This window comes from Callithrix jacchus, chromosome 3 (assembly GCF_049354715.1).
Source record: "Callithrix jacchus isolate 240 chromosome 3, calJac240_pri, whole genome shotgun sequence".
NCBI lineage: Eukaryota > Metazoa > Chordata > Mammalia > Primates > Cebidae > Callithrix > Callithrix jacchus.
Window position 1 is genome coordinate 115020581 of NC_133504.1, and position 15016 is coordinate 115035596.

General features: G+C 45.3%; 1 protein-coding gene across 2 annotated transcripts in view; it reads left to right on the plus strand.

Annotated features, from left to right (window-relative positions):
• SCD5 (stearoyl-CoA desaturase 5) overlaps window positions 1–15016 on the plus strand; it is a 172833-nt gene that overhangs the window by 9092 nt on the left and 148725 nt on the right. The window lies entirely within an intron of this gene.

The window sequence follows — 15016 nt, forward strand, 5'->3', positions numbered from 1 at the left end:
TAAAATACTGAAAGAGTGAATAGCTGCTGCCTTCCATCATACTCTGGGAATCCCCAACAATCCAGGAGCTAAAGGGTTAATGCCTGGCCCAGCTGCGGGGCTTAAATCTACATCTGTTCTGACTGGTTTTGATTGGCTGGTGCCCTGTGGGTTGTCAAATATTTTTAATATCACCTCTGCATTTGCATCCTCTTCTTATATAATCCATATAATCTTTAGCTTCTATCCATTTCGCAGTTCTATTCTAGTTTAATGAGAACTTAAAAAAAATCGGTCTGTCATTTTGGCTTAACTTTATGTCCTGAAACCATGTAAAGAAAGACATTAGAGTGCTGTCTAAATTCTGGGCTTTCACTCACTTGTCTTAATTGAAACTCCTTTTGTGATAGAAGCAATGTGTATCTAAAGTGTGATTTTATTTTCTAGTTTACAATTGCCTTTTCGTAAGATTCCCTCTCCCAAAAAAGAATTGATATTAATTTCATCATCAGAGAAAAATAACAGTATAAAGATTAAATTATGAAGTTATTTCTCTTTGGTGTTAGGGGTTGGGAAGACACAATGTGGAAGATGGCTCCGCAGATTCAGGTGTACTCCTCACTCACTATTCATTTTCCCATGAGGCTATAAATAAGTGGTCATGTCTAGGTTCTTGGGCTAGCCTGGGGTTGGCGTCACTGAAACCATCACCTGAAGCATGGTATAGGTCATTTTTAGAAAGTGTTAAACATATACAAAAAGAGAATGAAGTCTGTTATTCCTGCTTACTTGTGCCTGGGGATTTTTTTTCTTCATAGCCATTTTATTTTGATGTATAATTTCAGGCTCATGGAACAGTTGTTAAGAATGATACCAGGAACTCCTATAAACTCTGTCCAGATTCACTGGTGACATCTTGCCCCATTTGCTTTATCATTTCCTCTGTGTGTGTATGTATGTATGTATGTATGTGTGTGTGTGTATTTTTTTTTCCTGAACAATTTGAGAATAGGAGACATCCTTTCCTTTTAGCTCTAAATATTTTAGTGTGTATTTTCTGAGAACAAGAATATAACCACAGCACAGTTATAAAAATCTGGAAATTTCTTTTTTTAATAATCTTTTTTTGATTTTTAATTTTAATTTTTTTCCTTTTTTAATCTGGCCTTGCTGAGTCCAAATTCTGGAAATTTAGTTTTTATATTCTCTATTGCACAGCAGAAAGTCTAATGCCATCAGGCATCCTTGCTTTAGCTATTTTTTTCCCCTTTTGATTAGATCGAAGCAAATCCAGGCAATTTTATCTGTAAATTACTATGTTATCAAGTATTGGCAAAGGTCATTTTGGCTACATTGTCCACATGGAAAACTTTGGGGGCAACCTTTTTCCTACTCTCTCTAGTCCTTGGAAAAAGCAGCTGTGAGAGGCTGAAGAGGGGTGGAAACTGAGAAGCAGGAATCAGTGGTGAGTGAGTTGTACTGAAGTGCACAGTGTGGTTTGTGGGTGTCTGCATCGAGTCATCTGAGTTGCATATTGAATATGTAGATTTCAGGGCTCCATCCAGACCTACAGAATTAGTACTTCTGGGAGCCAAACCCAGGAATCTGCATTTTGGCAAGTGTTGCTGGTGGTCCTTATACCCAGGGGGTTGGAGACACCCAGGAGGCCCAGGAGCAGGTGGCCTGGGAGTGACGCTGTGTCCCCATCAATTGAACCTCACCCTCTCCCACCTCAGTATTGTGTCTCTAATTTCATTAGAGTGACTGAAATTCCAGCCCAGATTCCTTCGGGTTGACAAGAGGCGCAATTTTAGGAATGTGAATAGCTGTGGGTGTGTTCCCCTCCATAGAAACCCACATATTGGTGTGAAGGGCTCTCAGCACATATTTTCTTCCAACACAGGGCTGACATCTTGAGGACATGGGAATTTCATAGGAACAGGGAGAGTATTAGGACCTGGAATGCTTTGTAACTTGTTTTCTCAGGGGAGGATGGGGGTGGAGAAGGGAATAGGTACTTGGATCCTCCCTTAGATGCCTGGGGAAAAGCTGTTAGCAAGTAAGAGGTGAAAAAGGACCCTGGAGAAAGAGTAGCTTTGGGCAGAAACCTTAACCTGCACCCTGGGAGAGCAACAGGAACTCTTCTTTTCTAGGATTGGCGTGGGGACTAAATTAGCTGCAGCAGCTGCTTCCCAGGAAGGACCAGCTGTGCTACGGGAGTAGTTATTACCCCCAGGGCCGGACAAGCACACTGGTGCTGTCATTTCACTGTATTTCTGGATTTCCGCTGCATTTCTGGATTTCCGCCGTATGTCTGTACTCTAACAAATTTGTTAATTCTAAATATGGAGGTCCCTTTTTATCTTTGGAGACTTTATAATCACCTCATTCGAAGAGGAGCAGACACTTCCCTCCATCAATCATGCACCCTTTTCAGGCAGGTCAGAGACACGGTGCAGTTCTTTATGGGACTACATTGCCTTTGGGACGTCCTAGATCTAGTCTTCTCTGCCACCCAAGATACAAGCACCCTTTGTAAATGTTTCTGAGCCACTGACAAATGGGTGGAAAGACAGCCAGGCTCTAGATGTTAACTGCAACTTAGGGGTGGGGAGGACTTAATCCTCACCTGCATCCTGTCAACAGTGGCCACGTGACAGGTGATTTTGCTTACCCAAAGGGTGATGAGGGCTGATGACCACCCTCACCTAGGACAGTAGTCTGTCTTAGTCTGTTTTGTGTTGCTATAACAGAATACCACTGGGTAACTTAAAATGAACAGAAATTTATTTTTCATAATTCCAGAAGCTGGGAAGTCCAAGATTGTGCTGCTGGTTTAGTGCATCATTCTATGGAGGAAGGGCAGTGAGAGAGTTGCTCTCTGCAGGAGGGAGCCCAACTCATCCTTTCATAACGAATTGACTCCGCAGAAATGGCATTAATTCCTTTGTAAGGGCAGTGGCCCAGTAACCTGGACGCCTCCCGTTAGGCCTACCTCCCAACACTATGGCACTGGGAATCAAGTTTCCAGCACAGGAACCGAGGGAGACACATGCAAACCACTGCATACCCCAAGTGGATATTTCCATTCCTTCTGCTGTTGAATCCCTCCCCTCCCTTCTCTTGGAAAGGAGATGCACCTTCCAAGTCCTTTTTTCTTTCAGTGTGAGTGATTCTCAAGCCCTAGCTGGTGCTTGTTTAAATTTTGAGGCTTCTCCAGCCTTCCTCTTGGGCCCTGCTGTGTTTCTCTCCCTCTCAATTATATGTGTGTGAGGAGGCTGGAGGGAGCCTTCTAGACCCAGCCAGGACCCACCTCTAACTGCTGGTGTCTTCATAGGGAGGAGGGAATGCAAAACACTGAAAGCAAAGCCACCCCTTGGCCCTGTGTCCAGACCTCTCCTGATGCTGTGGAAGCAACAGGCCCAGGAGAAGCAGCGGTCCAGGCTGGACCCTGGAGCCTCCTGGGGTGGCCAGGTGTTTCTTCAGTCTAAAGGTTGAAGGGAGAGATTTTGAACTCAGATACATTTTTGCTGAATAGCTGAAGTGCTAATTAATCTCCCAAGTCTCCCCTTGGCCAGGGCCATTTCTGATGGATATTAATTGGGTTTATGAGACAGATGAAGTATTTTAAGGTGCAAAAGAAGTTCTCCAGGCACTGTTGTGATGATGCTGAATATGCAAATTGGTGTTTTTAATCTCTGTTTAGATTCGAGAGCAGTGAGGGAGCCCTTTTGGGGATGTGCTTTTCTGCACCTGCTTGGAGACTGGCAGGCTGAGAGATTTAGGTTTCTGATTGAATTCCATTGTCCACGAATTTGTGGACATGGGCCTAGTGTGTGCTAAATGCTAAGAATACACAGATAAGCAACCAGGCGCTGTGGCTCATGCCTGTAATCCCAGCACTTTGGGAGGCTGAGGCAGGTAGATCACGAGGTCAGGAGATTGAGACCATCCTGGCTAACACAGTGAAACCCTATCTCTATTAAAAATACAAAAAATTAGCCAGGCTTGGTGGCAGGTGCCTGTAATCCCAGCTACTCAGGAGGCTGAGGCAGGAGAATCACTTGAAACCGAGAGGCAGAGGTTGCAGTGAGCCAAGGTTGTACCACTGTACTCCAGCCTGGGCGACAGAGTGAGACTCTGTCTCAAAAAAAAAAAAAAAAAAGAATACACAGGTAAGCAAGCTCTTATTTCTACCCACAAGATTTAGAACGGGAGATAGACCTAGGCCAGTTATAATTCTGTGTGATGAATGCCAGCACAGAAGGAGGCCTGGGGTGCAGGCGTGACTAGAGGAGTGGTCAAGGACGCCTGCATGGTAGGGGTGATGCTGAGTCACCTTTGAATAGGTGAATGGGAGCTCTCCAGGCAGAAACACCAGGGAAAATGCATTCTTAGCAGCTGTTACAGCACATACCTGGCATGGAATGTAGAACGATGCAGGAAAACTGGCTACAGATGTTCCTAAACATTTATGTGCTTTCTGTGTATCCTGCATGGGCCTAAGTGCTTCCTATATTGTAACTCTTTTCATCTATGTAAGTCTATGAAGTAGTTATAGGGCCACAGTATCCTAGCTGTAGTTAGAAACAACAACAATAATTTATAAAATTTAGAGAGAAAACTTGACCCAGTGAATCCATTTGGTGGCAAAAACTGACCTATTTAATCTGAAGAATCGTATTACTGTGTTTGAGGATAGACTCACTGTGGGCATCACTGTAGTGCAAATGCACTGTCTACAGTCTGAAAAACTAAACCTTGAAGCACATCTGACCCCAAGGTTTTGGATAAGGAACTATGGCCTTGTCCTGGTGTCATTTGCATCTTGCATTTGAGGAAACAAAGAGACAGGGAGGAGTGATTTGCTCAAGGTCACAGAGCTGGAAGGGGCGTCAGGGTTTGCACGGAGGTTCTGGTGTTCTGGTTCCTGAGCCCTTCCAGGCATCCTTAGACAACACAGCCCTGAAGGCTCTGACTTCCTGCAGAGGAGTGACTTGGGCACTCCATGCATGGGCAGCTCTGCAACAGTGTTACCCACTGATGCATTCTTGATGGCCGAGCCCCGACAACTCCCAGCAACACAAATTTATTATTTCCCACAGATTAGAAACCTGACCTAGGTCTCACTGGACTAAAATCAAAGTGTCGACATTCAGGAGGCCCTCAAGGGGAATCTATTTCTTTGCCTTTTTCACCTAGTAGAGGCCACCTGCTGTCCTTGGCTGATGGGCCCTTCCTCCATCTTCAAAGCCAGCAATAGCACATTGAGTCCTTCTCACATTACATCACGCTGGCCTCCTCCTCTGCTTCTCTTCCACTTTTAAGGACCCTCATTATTACATTAAGCCCACCCACATAGTTGAGTATACTTTCATTCGTTAAAGATTAGCTAATTGGAAAACTTAATTCCACCTGTGAGCTTAATTCCCTTCTGCTCTGTAATGTAACATATTCACAGATACCAGTATGTGGACCTCTCTGGAAGCTGTTAATTCTGCCTCCTATACCCAGACACTGAGGAAAACTAACCTGCTCTGGTTCCTGTAGTTATCATAGGTATTACCTGGACAGAAATGCTGTTATGTAAAACCTTTCTTTGAGGAGAACTTGCCCTTGTGAAGGAAACATCAAAGGGTCATCAGAGTGGCAAGGTTGCTGACTTTGTCCTCTTCTCCCTAGGGGATGGTTCGGCCAGCTCATAGGTTGAGGCCCACTGGCCAGGAATGGCCCCCAGAGCATGCGGCCCTTGTAGGGACCTTCCAAAGGACAAATGCTTACAAACAATTGCAGCCCAGCCAGACCTGGCTCAGGCTTCTCATCTGTAGAACTGTAAATAATAAGTGTTCGTTGCTGTAAGTTACTAACTTTGTGACAATTAATTACAGTAGCAATAGGTGTCAGTGTTTGAGCACCCTCCTTGGGCCGGGTCCCTAAGGTGACATGCTAGCAAAATGTGGCCGGAGGCAGGGTGGGTTCTGGAAGCTGTTGTATGAGCGTTTTATTTGGAATGGAGGTAAGGAGAGGTTGTCTACCTCCCCAGAATACAGAATTCCATCCTCCTTTCAACATGTCCCTGATGACTGTGTGTGTGCAGCATGTGAGCAGAGCATGAGAGGGCAGGAATGGAAAAACAGGAAGACAACAGTGACAACAGCAACAAGAAATGGGCACAGGCTGGGCATGGTGGCTCACACCGGCAGTCGTGGCGCTTTGGGAGGCGAAGGTAGGGGGATCACTTGAAGCCAGGAGTTCAAAATGGGTGCAAAATGAGGCAAGAAAGCACAGAGGGAAAAAGAGCTCCTGGTTATTTGACATGTGAGTCACCTAAAGATAACAGAGGACCTTGGGGCCAGGGTTTTTGTTTTGTTTTTTTTTTTCATCTGTCAGAACATGTCTTTATTGATCTCCTTTTCCCCCTAAGGATCTTCTCATCTTTTCATTGGACATATAATTGTGACTTTACTTTTTCTTATAGGATTGAAAAGTTGTCTTTCTTTTTTCTTTTCTTTTTTTTTTAAATTTTATTTTAAGTTCCGGAATACATGTGCAGAATGTGCGGGTTTTGTTACATCGGTATTACGTGTGCCATGGTGATTTGCTGCACCTATTGACCCATCCTCTAAGTTCTCTCCCCTCAGCCCCCACTGTCCAGCAGGCCCTGGTATATATTGTTTCCCTCCCTGTGTCCAGGTGTTTTCACTGTTTAACTCCCACTTATGAGTGAGAACATGTGGTGTTTGGTTTTCTGATCCTGTGTTAGTTTGCTGAGGATGATGGCTTCCAGTTTCATCCATGTCCCTGCAAAGAACATAATCTCATTCTTTTTTATGGCTGTGTAATATTCCATGGTGTATATATATCACATTTTCTTTTTCTTTCTTTTTTGTTTTTTTGAGACAGAGTCTCACTCTGTCACCAGGCTTGAGTGCAGTGGCACGATCTCGGCTCACTGCAACCTCCACCTCCTGCGTTCAAGCGATTCTTCTGCCCTAACCTCACAAGTAGCTAGGACTACAGGTGTGTACCACCAAGCCCAGCTAATTTTTGTATTTTTAGTAGAGACGGGATTTTACCATGCTGGCCAGGATGGTCTCGATCTCTTAACCTCGTGGTCCACTCACCTCGGCCTCCCAAAGTGCTGGGATTACAGGTGTGAGCCACCACACCTGGCTGTATACCACATTTTCTTTATCCAGTCTATTATTGATGGGCATTTGGGTTGGTTCCATGACTTTGCTATTGTAAATAGAGGGGTAGGGTCTTGAGGAGAAAAATGTCTCAAGGGGGCAGCATTAGCTTTCAAAGGGAGAGCTTTACTTGGTGAGGAGACTGTTGTTTAGTTGCATGGATTTGGGGCTTCTGTTTTGTTTTGGCTTCAAACAGTGGCTGAGAAAACGTCCCTTACTGAGACTATCTGGAGTCTTGCTGGCCCCACAGGATGTCCCGTGGTTGGGAATGGGGAATGCAGGGAGGCGACTAAGACACTTTGCCAGAAGCAGGACCAGCTACATAATTTATAGGGCCCTGTACAACATGAAACATAGCATCTTTGTTCAATGATTATTACAGATTTCAAGATGGTGATAGCAGCACATTTAACCAAGCGTGAGGCCCTTCTAAGGATGGGACACTGTGTCACTACACCAGTTACACACCTATCAAACTGACCCTGACCAGAAATCATGTACCCTGTGTGTGTCCTCACTACTCTCTGATGTCATGAATGTTTTCAATGCCTGGTTCCCAGGGAATTGACTAAACCATAGGCCTTAGCCTGGAGGACTCACTTTCTTACCACAAAACTTGTTGATTGCACTAGATATCTGATGCTGTTTGAAAGATGCTTTGCCCAGTTCTTGGGGAGAATCCACATTCCAGGGGTGGGAAGGGAGAGGAGGCCGAGGAGGGGAAACTTGACACTTTCTTAGAGACTTCCCTTTCTGGCTGTGTGACCTCGGACAAGCAACTTAGATTCTTGTCATCTCAGTTCTTCATCTGTACAATGGAGATCATGTTGCTGACCCCACAGTGGTGTCATGGAATTAATCAAGGTGGTCTGAGAGAGGGCCGCTGCCTGGCATGTAGGAGTTAAAAATAGGGCACTCCAGCTCCTCATCCATCCATTTTTCTGCCCAGAACTGGTGGTCAGAAGTCTGCAGAAGAGCATGGGTGCAGCGTGCAGTTCAGCACAGCTCCACAGATGAGTTTTGTTTTGTTTTTGTATTATTAAAATCTCCAAGCTACAGGTTTAACTTTAGGAAACACATATAAAGTACATGGCAAAGTCAGTCCTAACAGTCTACTCCCAAGTGGATTTCTCAGATGAACATAAATACATATCCCTCATTAACTTTCTTACTTCTGAATTCTAGAACACATAAACCGTACCATTGTCACACAGACAAAGTAAGGCATAGCCTTTCTCCATACTTCGTGGAACTTCTTTTTCCTCTTGTGAGACTCCCACAGGTTGGTTGGTTTCTTTCTTTCTTTCTTTCTTTCTTTCTTTCTTTCTTTCTTTCTTTCTTTCTTCTTTCTTTCTTTCTTTCAGATGGAGTCTCACTCTGTCGCTAGGGCTAGAGTGAAGTGGCGCAATCTTGGCTCACTGCAACCTCTGCGTCCCCGGCTCAAGTGATTCTCCTGCCTCAGCCTCCCAAGTAGCTGGGATTACAGGCGCCCGCTACTATGCCCAGCTAATTTTTTGTATTTTTAGTAGAGATGGGGTTTTACCTTGTTGGCCAGGCTGGTCTTGAACTCCTGACCTCATGATTTGCCTGACTTGACCTCCCGAAGTGCTGGAAGTACAGGCATGAGCCACCGCACCTGGCCACAAGTTTCTAGAAATGCCTCTGGTGTCTTGGGCATTTCTACTCCATAGAGAAATGCACCAGAGAAAGGTGCACATTGAAAGAGGCTGGCTACTGCAGGCCTCCTCCAAGCAGGAGGTTGAGGATCCGCACATGAATCCTCCGATGCTTTGAAGCTGTCCAGGTCATGCATTTCCTAGTAAAGCCTCCAGCAGGGGTATGAACACCTCTAAGTCACTTCCCAAGGTGCTCCTCGCTCAACCATGTTGTTTTTCCCTACTCTCCTAGACAATCTTCACCTATTTTTAGGATGCCAACTTAAATTCTGTCAGGTCAAATTAACACAACATTCACAGATGCCTAAATGCTCTTTTTTCCACACAGCTGTGCAAACTGGAGAGGCCAAGGATATGACTGCAAAAGAGTTAAGGTTTAATGTTCATGGATAAGCTTTCTTCCCCATGAAAACACTGTGTGGCACTTAATGCTATAGCACTTAGTCTAACACACACACATACTCTCCTCCGTATCTGGCACAGATACGCTCCACATGCTATATTAAGTATAATTTTCATTTTTTTTTCTCCAGAGAATAGTCTTTCTTCAGTCCTTAAGGACTCAGCTTCTTCCGTGGGCTTTGGTGGAGATTGTGGGGCAGCATGTGCAGGTGTAAATCGGGGTGAGGGTGTTTGATTCTTGGTCCTTTTGGGCTTCATGAGATAAATTCCTGACTACTTTGCTGTGAATGGCACAATTCACACAGTGCGGTAGTCTCACATACAGCTTGGAAAGCACACAGACTTTGAAGATGCTTGCTTCAGAAATGTCTCTGAAAGCTACAGCCTCTACTGTGTTATGAATGATGAACTTTTTTTTTTTTTTTTGAGGCAGGGTCTCTCTCTGTCACCTAGGCTGGATTGCAGTGGCATGATCACAGCTCACTGCAGCATCCACCTACCAGGCTCAAAGTGATTCGCCAGGCTTAGTCTCCTGAGTGGCTGGGACGACAGGCATGTGCTACCATGCCTGGCTAATTTTTAAATTTTTTCTAGAGACAGGGTCTTACTATGTTGCCCAGGTTGGTCTTGAACTCCTGGCCTCAAGTGATCCTCCTGTCTCAGCCTCCCAAACTGCCAGATTACAGATATGACCCACCACACCTGGCCACAAACGTCTTAATAGCCTCATCCTTGAACATGCACCAGGTGCAGTTTGTGCCATGACTAGGTTGCATGTGGCTTGGTCCTTTTGGGCATGACCGTTGTTTATTCTTTTGCTGTCATCTTGGAAGTGAGGACTCAAGCCCCAGATGTTCTGACTACCCCGCTTCCCCTTATCTGCCCTCAACATGCATATACCTCACCTACACCTGAACCTGTGCCGATGCCTTCCTAGGCCATACCCAAGAGCCATTGAACAAGCCATTGGACTGAGCTTCCATAGCCCCAGCCCTGCTCAGAATCTATACCTACAGGCAGCTAGCTGCCAGCCCAGGCTTGAGTGAAATGAGTGAACATGGGAGGGAAGCAACATGGTCCAGCGAATCTGGGAGAATATCCACAAACTGACCCCAACCAATGCTTGCCACCTCTTTCCCAGCAGGCTGTTCGCTGGCAAGAGGCGGAAGCAGTGGCTTTGCTTCTGTCCACCCGGTCCTGGCTGAGCTGGAGGTGCTAATGAGCAGTGAAGTGGCAGGCTGCGAGGGACAGGGAGGGAGCCAATGGTCTGAACTCTTTGGCCTAGAGAATCTGGAACATGCCAGAGGAAAGACTGGCCACTGCGGAGAGTGGGCCCTTGGTGAGCTGAGGGCAGTCAGGCAGGGCAGGATTAGTTGCAGGGAATGGGTTTAAGGACTTCTCCTCCCCTGTTGGTGACTCTAAAGCTTTGCTGATGTCAAATTCCACATTCCTCCATAGTCTCAAACCTGGTATCAGTCACTTTAATTGGAATCCTGGGAAGACAGAGTGGGTGGAAGAAAAGTGGGCAGGGTGGGAGAGAAACAGAACCAACAGACTTTGGGTCTATGTAACGGTTTTCTTCAGACAATAAATTCCTCTTACATGCTGGGAGGAGCAAAGGGTGGGGGAAGAGGGAAGGTCACTTTTCTCCCAGGGAGAAGTGGTTTCTGGGTTTCTGTGCTCAAAACCTGGGGCTACTCTTTCTTTTTGAGGAATTTTATCTTGTATTTTAGAAATTAAGAAGTACTTGTTCGTTGAAAAGACAAGCAAGCAAAAGAAAAATAAAAAGTTACTTGTATCTCCCCATTTTAGAGATTACTATTATTAACATTTTGGGTTACAGTTTTTTAGCCTTTTTTCTCTATGCACAATTCATCTCACAATCTGTAATTATACTCTAATCTTGTTATCTATTTTTTTCACCTGTTAATGCATCATAGACATCTTTTCATGTAGACACGGATCATAGATTGGTTTTTTGCTTTGTTTTATTTTTTGAGATGGAGTCTTGCTCTTGTCGCACAGGCTGGAGTGTAGTGGTGTAATCTCGGCTCACTGCAACCTCCGCCTCCTGGGTTCAAGCAATTCTCCTGCCTCAGCCTCCTGAGTGGCTGGGATTATAGGCACCCACCACCACACCCAGCTAATTTTTGTATTTTTAGTAGAGACTGGGTTTTACCTTGTTGGCCAGGCTGGTCTTGAACTCCTCACCTCATGATCCACCCACCTTGGCCTCCCAAAGTGCTGGGATTACAGGTGTGAGCCACTGCACCTGGCCCCATGGATTGTTTTGTAAATGGTAGTATCATATTCCAAGGTTTAGATGTACTTAACCCCATTGTTGAAAATTTAGGGGTTTTTTTTGTTGTTGCAGTGTTGCTGTTATCAAGCTACATTCTTGTAGCTTCATCTTCATGCACATCCTTAGTAATTTCCTTAGAATAAATTTCTAGATGCTTTTCCATATGATATATTTCTATGCACTTTTTTAATTTTTGAGATGGAGTCTCACTCTGTTGCTTAGGCTGGAGTGCAGTGGCACAGTATCGGCTCACTGCAACCTCCATCTCCCAAGTTCAAGCAGTTCTTCTGCCTCGGCCTTCTGGGAGTAGCGAGGATTACAGGCACGTACCACCATGCCCAGCTGATTTTTGTATTTTTAATAGAGACAAGGTTTCACCATGTTGGTCAGGCCTGTCTCGAGCTCCTGACCTCATGATCCATCTGCCTTGGCCTCCCAAAGTGCTGGGATTACAGGCGTAAGTCACCATTCCTTTTTTTTTTGAGATGGAGTCTCATTCTGTTGCCCAGGCTGGAGTGCAGTGGCACAATCTTGGCTCACTGCAGTCTCTGCTGCCTGGGTTCAAGCAATTCTCTTGCCTCAGACTCCAGAGCAGCTGGGATTACAGGCATGCATCTACCATGCCGGGCTAATTTTTGTATTTTTAGGAGAAATGAGGTTTCACCATGTTGGCCAGGCTGGTCTTGAACTCTTAACCTCAAGTGATCCACCCACCTCAGCCTCCCAAAGTGCTGGGATTATAGGCATGAGCCACCATGCCTGGCCTCTATATACCTTTTTAAGGCTTTAGACCAGTGTTCTCAACCAGGACTGAGCCCTCACCCCCAAGAGGCATTTGGCAATGTCTAGAAATGTGTTTGAGTGTCATAGCTGGAGGTGGAGGTTGCTGCTAGCATCCAGTAGATAGAAACTCCCCACATCAAGGAATTATCAAGTCCAAAATGTTAATAGTGCCATGGTTGAGAAACTTTGCTTAGACACGTGGGTATTTTAATTCTTTGTAATATGTGTGGGGCTGGAGCTTCTAAGCCTCGGAGGAAAACAAGGTGGAGGTACTCAGTTTAGCTGGCTGAAGCTCATCCAAAACCAACCCAATCCCATCCTCCCTCCACTTGCAAAGGACTTGGGTGCTTCTGGTGATTTGGAGTAGGGAAATGACTGATGTGTGTTACTTGGAGCCTGTCCCTGAATCTAGGAGAGAAAGAGAGGCAGGATGCTCTGGGAGGAGGTGCAGAAGTGAGAAAGAGGCAGAGAAGGAATGGGGAGGATGTGTGGTGTGGTGCTGAACAATACAATCCTTGTTGCAATGAAAAGAGGATTGTATGTCGTCTTTAGGGACCTGAAGGCCAGTTCCTGGCACTCAGGACCCAGGGAGGAAGGACACACACAACTGCAGAATGCAGGAGGAGAGGGTGGCCATAAAGACTCTATTGTCTCCCTTGAAGCTGGCATAGGGAGCGTGAAGTCCTGTGTCCTGGGGTGCTGGCCAGGGCCTGCAGGATCAGGAATGAAAAACATCAGTGCCCCCCACACCATGCCTTGCAGTTCTGTGAGATCTGAAATGTTGCCCTATCCATCAAGTCTCCTTCTCAAGTAAACCTATGACACTCATTGAAACTGGCCACTTCATTTGTTCATCTTTGGAATGCATCACAATCATTCATTCATAACCCATATAATTACTAAATATCTACTAGATGCCAGGCACCATGAGAGACAATGAATAAAACAGAAATAGTTCCTGCCCTCATGGAAGAAACGGTGTCTGACAATTCATCAAGCAGCATAAATTCTATGAAGAGGACATACAGGGTCCAGGGAACACAGTGGGAGAGCACCCCACCTACGGTGCATGGGGTCCTACAAGAGATACTTCTGCTCTTGTCATGGGGAACCTTTCTGACTCCATGTGAGAAAGCGCAGGCCAGCCAGTAGAGAGAGAGAGAGGCTCAGCCATCCCAGCTGAGACCAGACATGTGTGAGGACATTCTAGAACATCCAGCCATAGCTAGACCATTTCAGATGGGAAGACCCACCCTGACAACCTACAGAATTGTGAGAAATGGTAAATCGTTCTTGCTGCAAGCCACTGAGTTTGAGGTATGTTAAACATTCAAAGCTAATCAGTAAAAGTCATGTGGCCGCTCAAGAGTTATTGACAGCCACATGTTGGCTGGGGTGTTATAATTGGCCAGACCTGGGTCAAGTGCCCACTTATATGCCAAGCAGACTCTACTCTGTAACTGAAGACAATGTTGGGAAAGCTTGCCTGGCAGATGCAAAGGATACTTGTCACTGTCTGATGTAGTGATGCATGGACAAAAATGGCCTCAGCATCTTCCAGTCTGCTTTTTCCCCTGTATTCTCAGTCTTGGTTAGTAGCGCCACCTTCCATCTGATCGCTAAAGCCAAAAGTCTCAGTGTCATTCTAAATTCCTTTCTTTCCCTCAACTCACTTATTTATTATTCATCAGTCATTACCTTCTGCTGAAATCACCATGAAAATATTTTTTATTATATTCCTGGATGTCTTTGCCCTTTAAGACTTAGCCTGGGCTTTACCTAACAGGAAACTTTCCTGAAACCTCAAACTCTCTTGAATGCATATCCGTGCCTTACTTAACACATTCTATGGCTGCTTTTGATCCTAAGTGTGGCTCCCTCACTGGACTGGAAGCTTCCTGAGGGTAGGGACTGTTCACAAGATGTGGTTAGGAGTGATCATGCAACGGATGTGTGTGGAACTGAACCAAATTCCTCTGACACAGTTTTCACCTTTTTTATTAACTTCGATTTCAGAAAAAAGGAATGAACTCAAAGCTTTTTGTCCCTGAAGGATTTGCAGGGAAGCTGGTCAGTAGTGGCCTGCCAGGGCTAATGAAGGAATTCAGGAGGCAGGTAGAGAGAGGCAGGCATGGACCATGTGGTCTGTGGATGGAGATCTGAAACCATGACCTCTCCAGCCTCCCCAGACTGTGTGATCTTAAGCAAAATATTTGCTTCTTTGAGTCACCTTCCCCTATTTGCAAAAATAATCGTATTTTTCTAGTAGGGTTGCTATGAAATTTGAACAAAGATAACATAGGCATAGCATCCAATACACAGTTGGTAGGTCCTTAATGAAATTAATTTATGTCTCTCCTTCTTGAAATACCCTGTCTTGTAGTGGGTTCCCTTAGAATCAGAGCCTGAGAGAAGAATTTGAGTATAAGTAGTTTACTTGGGAGGTGATTCCTGAAAGGGGTGAGAAGTGAGATAGAGGTGAGAAAGAACTTAGGGTATGTTAGTAAACCAGCTACCAGCCAGTTCAGTGGCTCATGCATGTTATCCCAACACTTTAGGAGGCTGAGGCAGGAGGATTGCCTGAGCCCAGGAGTATGAGACTAGTCTGGGCAATATGGCAAAACCTGGTCTCTACAAAAAATACAAAAAAATTAGCCGGGCATGGTGGTGCGCACCTGTAGTCC